At 39.1% G+C, this 10,064-nt stretch overlaps 1 pseudogene; it reads right to left on the minus strand.

Moving 5' to 3' along the window:
* Positions 1 to 2,744: 2,744 nt before the first annotated feature.
* Positions 2,745 to 8,397, minus strand: LOC104450705 (annotated as a pseudogene).
* Positions 8,398 to 10,064: the final 1,667 nt, after the last annotated feature.

Consider the following 10,064-nt stretch of genomic DNA (forward strand, 5'->3'; position numbering starts at 1 on the left):
AATTGCACAATACTAGACAGTTGAAGGAAACGATAATCAAAGTAAGACTGAGAGAAGAGAAAATTGAACACGCGATTTATAGTGATTCGGCTTATATCAAGCCTACGTCCACTCTTCTTCACTGACAGCCTATTGGCTAGATTCCACTATGAACAAAAGAGAAGTTACAGCACAGCTTTGCCTTGATTCCATAGTGTAGATGTTCTACCACACTTCCTCAAGATTTCTCACAAATATAGACTCTTTCTTTCGTATACAAGTGTTCGCTCAAAGGATTTGTCTAAACAAAAAGGAGCTTCAGACTTTGGAATTCTTCTATCGCGCACACCTTGAACAACTAAGACAGTCTTCCTTATATACTCCTTTATGCCATCATACCCGTTGGCACTTACCAAAGGAATTCCTCCAATCTACCCGTTGGACGAAATCAATTAGGAAGATTGTTCAAGCTATTAAAGGAACGTGTTGATAGCCCATCAATCATGTTCGCCCATACAATCAAGATCTCGGTTTCCATAAGCAGAACCTTCCAATAATATTTAGGCAATCACCGGATCTTCAATTTATCGAGTCAATCTTCGATCAATCAAAGGACTCCGTTTATCTTCTCCAGCCACGAGATCTTCTCCAGTTGATAAGGTCAAATCCTTAACGAAACATCCAATTCTGGATAACCTTTCTTCAATGGATTAGAGACTGTTAATGAGGATAGACTTTGAGTCTTGAGTCTGGCTGTCCGGAGGTCTTCAGACTTTAAATAGCAGAGTCTGCAAGCCTTCAGACTAGATTGATAGAAACGTTTTGTCAACTTCAGAACACTTCAAGAAGATTTCTCCAACAGAAATAATCAATAATTTCTAATTGACCGACAACTTAATGAATTGTATTTCTTAGCGAAGATAGGTTTAACTAAATTGTCAATAGGCTTAAATTTTGGGCTTCCTCTTGGATTTTTGTATTATGAAGGTAGCGCATTTTTACGGCACTTCGATATAATAGCCAATGATGATTAATCAATGGCAATTCAAAGTGCATTGGTATCCTGGATTATATAAGGAATCTCACGGATCTTCGTGATTATCAAGTACGTATTGCCATCACGGTTAGGCCCATGAGGAGACCATGGGTGCATGTTTGCATCGATTGGCAATGATTGGAGATTTGGGTCAAAATTTGTCGATGCAAAGGAACATTGGACTTGGATTGAGGGGAATTGGCCCAATGTGGTAGAAACTCACATGTGAGGGGGAAACTGTTAAGTGCTCAAGTGAGTGGTATGAAAATAAAATAGTCCCATATTAAACGTCCAAAGTTAAAATAAGCAATTGATAATACCTAATTAAGGAGGACCTTTCTTATTTATGAAGCCGGTCTAATGAAATGCCATAAGAGGAACTCAATCACTAAATTGATTCATTAAAATAAATAATTACACCCTCATCTATGTATATGCATGTTAATGGATCTAAAAACAGTCATAATAGAATTTTTATATAGATAAAATGGACTATATCTACATATGATAAATAAAAGAACTACTTTGCCTCGTGTATCATTAAGAGGATGAGAGAAAAGAGTAGGTCACTAAAGAACGACAATAAAATTAAAATGAATAAATATCTGCGAATCTTGCATCGGTACCTATTCTAATTAAAAGGGCAAAATGACAAACAATTTTTACTCGATACCAGAAGAAAAGGAATAGAAAAAAAATGTGTAAGCGCTCCAATGCTTTCAGCCACTTTGTATTTGACCATTTCCATTTATTTCAACACCAAATTAGATTACATAACAATAAATTATGGATACACAGTTATCTTTGTAATAATGAGCTGTTACACTACTTAAGCCCATTATTACGTTAGCCTTAGCACATATATTATTTAAGGAGAAGTTCTTCTTTCCTTCTTCGTTAATAACAAACGAGAAGGACCAAGAACATTATAAGGAAAGAACAGTGAACATGCACGAGGAGAAGAAAGAAAGGAAAAACCTAACCAAGGGAACTTGATTGCCTATGTCACAAAGCGTTAAATTTGACCATAGTTAGACACCAAGTATTAGATCAATCCATGGAATGGATCATTAACATTTGACTTGTTTGAGATTAATCAATTGAATATATGGTCGACTTGTTATTGTGAGTTGATATTGTTGATTGATCTTATTTGTAAAAAGTTTCATTGGAAAGATATTATCCACTTTTTGATATTTTACTTATATCTTATACTGGATTTGGGTTGTGAGTTTATGGTATTAATTTATAATAATGTGCATATAAAAGATGTATTACTTATTGGGCTGTGATTGCTCATTTTATTCATCTTACTTGCTTTTCAGGTTCTTCAACTAGCCATAAGCAAGTAAAATGAGAGCATTTACATTATTGGGATGACATTTTGAAAATTATATCTCAAATGAACTCCTGAGTTTAGTTGTTAGATTAACACATACCTATTCTTTTGATGGATTATAAAAACTCTAATATTGTGACCAGATGACTCTTTAGCGTACGTATTGATAGTAGTTATGCTTAAGGTAGCATCTTTTGAGAGAAAGGATGGCCGTGATATTGCCCATGTACTTGTAGAGTTGGGGGTGTGACAATCCTCTATTCTAAGACCAAAAGTCCTTCGGATCTACATCTATCATACTAGAAAAACCAAATACATGAATTTTGATTACTGTTCCAGTGAAATCTATGTTTTCTCAATATGCAAGCTGTGATGGTATGCCTTGTTTCATCAAAGGGCTGTTGACGGTGAGGGAACCCGCCTACAATACTCTGCGAGAGCCCACAATGGGTAAATGTTCCTGTAATTGGCATAGTGCAACATGCAGTTCCTGCTGAAAACCCCAGTGATTTCCTGCAATGCAAAGTTCATGCTTAGATCATGTTGTTTGGTTGTAAGGCAATTCATACCGAATCAGTTGAACCAATTGTTTGTAAGATAATATGCGTGGACCATAATCATCTCTGGATTTTCCTAGTTGTATGGATTAGTTCGCAGGAAATTCTTTCCCGGGATATTGGTGGCGCGCACTCTCTTATTTCCTGAGATTTTAACCCTGTATGAAATCAACTTTCTGAAAGGTACAAACCTGTTGAGGGTAATCACCGTCTTCCATTTGTGAATTGATTAGCAGCTTTGCGGCACGGTGCAGGGGAGACGGATCCCTCTCTGCCTGATAGTAGATGAACCAAAGTCAGAAACTTCACATTGAATATTGATCTTTTACCATCACCAAAGTATGTTTAATGCCATGGAGACGAAAACGACACTATCATCAACTGACCTGCCCCGCGTAAATCATGCCCATCATAGCCCAAGCGGTTTGCACCAGATTTGATCTGTTTCCTTCAAGCGGTACGTATTCCTACATCAACCCATTTGGCAAACAGAAAATTCAAGATTTCCGTGTTTCCAGAAAAGCGAGCAACTAAAACAGCTAAAGCCAAACATGCGGTGGAAGGTCCCTCTAGAAATTACCTCCTTCGAGCAAGAAAGATAGCTCTCTCCCCATCCGCCATCCTGCAACTGTGTTCGTAGAAGAAAAGCGACTCCTTTGCGCATAGCTGCACAATTGCTATATGTCTTGCCAGCAGCTGCTAGTCCACCGAGCGCAAACCATGAGCCATATGTAAAACAAACTCCCCAGCACCCATACCTGCAAGAATTGCTCAGTTAGTCAGCTGTTTCTTTAATTTATCTGAATTCTTCAGCAATACCCACTGGAAGAGGAACACACCACGAGCCATCTGGCTTTTGTACATTCTCCAGATACTTTACAGAATTTGATATAAAATCTGCAATCTCCTTCATCCTGTGCCCAGGATACAACTTCCTGAACAAAACTAAAGCTTGGATAGCTGAGGACGTGCATTCAACATATTCATGCTCGATGACAATGTCCGCAAAGAACTCTGTCGGGTTTAGGAGCTGCAAGTGACAAATGATGAGGAAGAAGTCCCGCTATAGTAATTTATGAACAAACAGACATGTCTTAGTCCGTGAGGACCGCCAAGGAATTCCAAAAAATTTATCAAGTACTTACTTCTAGCCAAGCTGGAGCTCCTGCAGGCTCCCATGCTGGCAATCCGCCATTTTCACTCCGGAACAAGTGGCATTCATGGACGATGTGATGATATTGTAAATATAATCAAACTCAATGAAAGAATTAACTCGCAACGTGATTTTGGATGCATAGAGCAAACAAAGCTTAGCCAATATTTCTTGTTTAATCAAAGATTTTCTCAAGTCTTTCTAAAGAAAGAAAAGCAATGGTATACTCACTTGTAGAGAAAGCAAAATGTTGACAGCGTCATACAATTTCTCTGGCTCCATCTTCTCACCAACAATTTCAGGTGGCATCATTGAGAAAAGCAAGCAACACTGAATAAAGAGGGAAAAATTCAGTGAGAAACTGAGCAATTTAGGATTGGATTGAACCTGCAGATACAGTGAAGGCATCCATTGGAGTATTACCTTCAGACCTTCTGCAGTGCAATCGGAGACTTGCCAACCGTGATCTTGATCTGAAAATGTCCAAGATCCTTTACTAATATGACGGTGCATGCTTTTGAAATCACCAGAAGGATTGTCCTTGACCTGGAATATTATGAAGAGATCGATGCACTTCAGTTTATGCAAGGAAGCAAAAGAAACTAGGAAGATGTTTGGAGATAAGCGATGCTCGCAACAATCAAAGATCAAACCTGAGATTTTTTTATGAAGTCGTGTCCTCTAGCTAATACCGGTGCTATCTCCTCAGTCATATTACTGGCAAGCAAAGCTTGGATGGCAAAGCCCGTGTCCCACTCTTGGCTACCAAAACTCTGCATATGAATGAGCCAACAACCAAACTAAGCTTCCCTCTAGACGGTCACACTTTACTAAATTAATCTTCTCCTTATTATAAGATTGCTTCCACCTTTCAAATATGCAGCATAAGCACCTATCATTTCGAATTAAGCCCAATTCTGTCATAGTTCCGTGACACTACTACTAACCTGCATCTTCATTCCATCTTCGGCAACCCAAAGGTAATCCGGTATCCTAGCAAGATGCTTCTTGAAATAGTCACTGTCTGGGTCTTCTACCCAGCAAGCAAGCATGCATAAAACCTGTCCGAGTCCAAAGCAAAAGACAAATTCTCAGTAGTGTTTTCCCACGATGCGAGAATTTTACACTTAATGTGTCTTTCTCCTCAAATTTATGTATTCATTACCTTTTCTACACATCCCATTGTGATATATCGACTGTTCTCATCTTCGTAGTGAATGTGTTTCATCGTCACCTGAAGAGCCTTTTCTCTAAGTTTATTAAATGGCCAACGGTTGAGAAGAGGCTCTGTAAATATGTAAAGACTATCCCAGATCAGATCCTGTACTAAGGGATGGGGATAGTAGAGATCCTCCTGCAACAACAATTCGAGTCATTTTGTTAAAAATTTTCTGACTCGTAATCCATCTGATTCTAGAACGATATCTTGGACCTGTTATGGATACTTGCCTTGGCACAAAGATGGCAGACTTTTCTCCAGGAAATCATGTCGTAGGGTTGAGTATGAAGTTCTTCTCTCAACTGTTGAACAAGCGGTGTGATTGGGCCAACGAATCTTTTCCCATACAAGTACGACATGGGCATGTAAATCGTCCGACAGTAGCACCACATCTTAGCTACATCTTTCAAAAAGGGACATTCAGACAACGTTTCCATATAACTAAGGAGAAACGTAGTCACTCGAAACAGAAGTTGAAACTTTCTATATTTCAAGGGGAATTCTGGAAGGGTGGCCATTTCAATAATAAGCCAATGCCATATTCTTGTTCGTTCAGCAAAAACGCCACGTTTTTCAATTTGAAAATAGTCCAAATTTATATATGTTAAGACTACTATAGATTACCATCAAGGACATGATCAAGAAAATCTGCAAAAACAAACCTGGGTGCATGGGTAGGAATGAAGGCAAGATCCAGAACTCTGGGGGCATTGGGTTGGTTCCAGACCAATCGAAAAGGCCGAAAATCTACATAGCATGTGACAAGACAACACACATGCACAAGCACAATGTCACATATCCAATTCACCCAAACACTTGCACAGAACAATCTGGAGCACAATTTTTTGTCAATTACTGAAGGAAGAGTGAGAGAGTACCGAAAGCCACGTCTTGCCCCAGGAGGGTATGTAGGTGACCCCGCCACGGTCAAGAATCCACTTCCTCGCCCGAGTACAAGCATTGTCCTGGCCACCATCAGGCCCTTCCCCGAGAATGCGCATGCATATGTAGCTCAGGGCCGTGCAGAACATGGTGCTGTGACCTTCAATGTGGAAGCCCCACCCACCATCTCCATTCTGCAACAAAATTAATGCAAAACCCACAAACAGTTTCAAGACTTAAGTCTTTCAAAGTTCCTCTGCTATTTTCTCCATCTGGGTGTCTTCCTTTTGCGAAAAAAAGAGTAACCTGGTGGTTGTAGAGGTAGCGGAGAATTTCTTTGCGGTGCTCGGCAGGGAAGACGGCGTTGAGGTGGCCGGTGATGTAGACACACATGACTAGGGGAGGGAGGAAGTAAAGAGGCCCGGCATTCTCAGCGGGCCAGTGGCCATCACTGGCCTGCAGTGCGGAGAAGAAGTGGACAGTCCTCCTCAGGGCGGTGGACGCTTTGTCGTACGTGATCTCCTCCCCGTCCTCCACCTACACCGGCGAGATCGTCTGCTTGAACTGCTTCTCCCTCAGAAACTGCCCAGGAATCAGCACCATGCATCAGCTGTAGATTGCCCATTACTTCGTATTGCCACACATTTAACAAATTTTAAACTTAATGACGAGCAACAACAGTAAAATTCCAATTGGCGTATGAGAGTTACCGTCTTTCTCATTTTCAGAACACAATTAAAATTTTGAATTATGACAGGGATTCAAACAACTCTCCTATTAGTTTACAAATGATATACCAAGGTTCTAAAGTGATTTTTGTACGTAGAAGACATAATTCCATTCCTCCGTCAGTGTGTTTATGATATGATTTATCATTTTGTAAAAAGCTTTCGGTAAAAACTATCCGTCCCTCATCGTTAGTAGTGGCAACAGAGGATATAGACTAGTTATCTACAAACCCCAAGTCTCGAGATCGATACGATTGCTCAGCCCGACTAATGCATGAGATCTAGCATTCCTTCTTAGAATAGGGTGACAAGCTCATATTAAGAACACAACTGAGAATTTTCACGTTTTGGTGGACTTGGGGGATTGAGCTATAGCGAAATTTTTGGAAAGGAAAGAAGAGCCCAGAGGAGGGGCGTGTGGCCATGGATCTTCTCCTTCAAAGTAGGCCCGACAGCAACTGGATAGCACGCTATCTCCGTCACCGAGACTAAATACAATATTAGCTAGCGTAACTGGGAATTGATTCTACCTATCCATGTCAAGTTTGATATGTATGCCCGTGCACAATGTACAACTGCCTCTTAGTAAGCCTGTTGCTACATGAGAATGAGTAGGCATGTATGTGTGTTCAAGTACACGGTGTATATTATGTATGGGTGAACAGTTTCAGGTTCTATACAAGTTCTATATAGAATTTGAAACCTATTTGTTAAAACAAGTTCCTCAATTTTTGGAAATTTGAACCTACCTCGCATACCTTATAACTTGGAACCTATCTTGTTATAGGTTCCAAAATCAATTCCATGGTCTACTCAAGTTCCATCTATATTATCAATTGAATCATTGTAATGAATTTTCTTAATAACCACCACTTGCTGCTATAATTTACTGATCATAAAGACGAAAAATATTAACATTAATAAATAAAAAAAATTAACAAAATAAATAAATAAATAAAAGTCTCGGTCATAAAATGAAAGCTCAAATTAATGCTTCAAGATTATACACTTATCATTGAAATAATATGGAATATTGTAAGATCGCACGAAGACATGAACCAAGAAAAACATTAAAACTTATTCTAAGTTCTAGGTTACAGGTTCCAGGTTCCAAGTTCAGTATTTCTCCAAGTAAAAACTTGGAACCCACCCATCAAAATAGGTTCCTCATTTTTTGGATCCTAGAATCTACCCTGCATACCTTAAAACCTGGAATCTACAAGTGCCCATCAATCTGACTCTCAGTTCCAAATTCTACCCTAGAACTATGCTTACTCCTAATGTTATGTACCTGCATGCGCCAGAGGAGGTCACTACAGGGCTTGACTTGGTGGCGGTGGTTGTAGAAGTGCTGGTAGGTGGCCGCAACCTCAGCACGCTCCTCAGCGTTGCCGGCCTCAGGGTCGAACTCCCAAGTCTGCCTCCCCACGTAGTTGTTGGTGCTGTACAAGTAGGGGCCATCCTCTCCTTCTGCTATCTTCAGCCTCCACATGCTGAGGCCTTCTCTTTTCCTCTCTTCCTTCGGCTGATTATATCGGGACTCTCCTGTACTGTCCTTCCTGATGATCATGCAAACGAACAAGTAAAACAACCCGCACAAGAAAATGATGAATGAGTTGCCAGATGCCACAAACCAAAACTCATCGATGAACAAGGTCGCTATATATCCATGAACTATGCTTGTTCTCTAAGGTTATGTCACCATGTGCATGCATATCACATTATAGATATCAAAACATATCCCGCAGCGATCTTGGTTTAGCATGGCTAAAGCATGAACTTATCACACAGACAGACAGACAGACAGAGACACCTCTTTTGACTGTGAGAGATATGTGAGAGTTGATGAGAAAAGAATCAAGCTCTCTCTCCAAAACCAAGCGTTGCTGTGATCTTTAGGAGAAGAAAGGGAACTCTATTAATACCCACGTTTTGGGTCGCCAGCTTCTTCCTACTCTCTTTATCTCATTTAAAATAGTACTTAGGGTTTGCCAAACAAAAGCAAAATAATGCTAGATATATCATCCTATCATACCTAATAAGAGCCATGGCTTTTTCCATCCTGACTGGGTAGCAATACCGGAACAGGCATACAAACTTGACCATGAATCGCTTTCATCAGCTCAATCCGAGCTTCCATATCAAGTTGTAGTATCATTGGTCACCATCCAGAGTCTGATATAAATGTATTTGTATTGTAACACATTCATAGAAATGAAAAACGTATAGTACATAACACGTTTATTTGGCCACACATTATTTAGAATCACATTACCATAGAAGCATCGTTTGCTTCACGGGAAATGGGATCTAAGTTCAAAAGAATGTAACTACAGCCTTTTGAAAGTACATCCTACAAAATAAGAATAAGGTTCTTGAGAATTCAATTCCAATTAAAATGCGGCATGAAATTACTCTCATAGTCTTGCTATTATGATTTCGATTCCATGGCGCTTCCTAATTGTGACGTGTATACTTCTTCTAATAAATGATGAAAGATGTTCGTGTACTCCCCATATAATTCAAGTCATGTGTGATCCAAGCAACAAATTAGTACTGACCTGCAAGCATGAGCTCCTTTCCTCTGTTACTGATATAAGGGATTGAGATTACATGATAGTGGATACGAATAAGTAAATACCATCAATCTTCTCAAAAGTACGTGACAAAATTTTGGCTTTACTTTGATAGTACTCAAAATTCTATTATCATGTAGATATACCGACCATATTATGAATGAGAAAACTTACAAACAAATAAAAAATGACCTTTTGAATTACAAGAATTTGTTAAAAAAAAACTCACATTTGCCTGCTATTTGATAATAAATCAAAGAAAACTACATTTTTGTGCGTTGATAGGTCGTGACACTACCATGACTTTAATTTATAAATAACAATTGTATTGGCATTTCGTTGATTAATAAATGAAAAGATATTAACTATATTGAAAATTGAAGTAATCTTTCCAGAGTACATTAAGGCATGTGCTCTATACGTGCATACTACATTATACTTTAAATGAACGACTATTCGTGAAGGTGTGAAAGGGGACAGGATTTTATGAAAAGTCATGTATATATGCTTAATAAATGTACGAACGATATTCATGGCAAATTTAAATATTTTGTTAAATTATAACCAGAAGATTCCTCGTGGAAAACATTCTATT

Source organism: Eucalyptus grandis, chromosome 6, assembly GCF_016545825.1.
Source record: "Eucalyptus grandis isolate ANBG69807.140 chromosome 6, ASM1654582v1, whole genome shotgun sequence".
Taxonomy (NCBI): domain Eukaryota; kingdom Viridiplantae; phylum Streptophyta; class Magnoliopsida; order Myrtales; family Myrtaceae; genus Eucalyptus; species Eucalyptus grandis.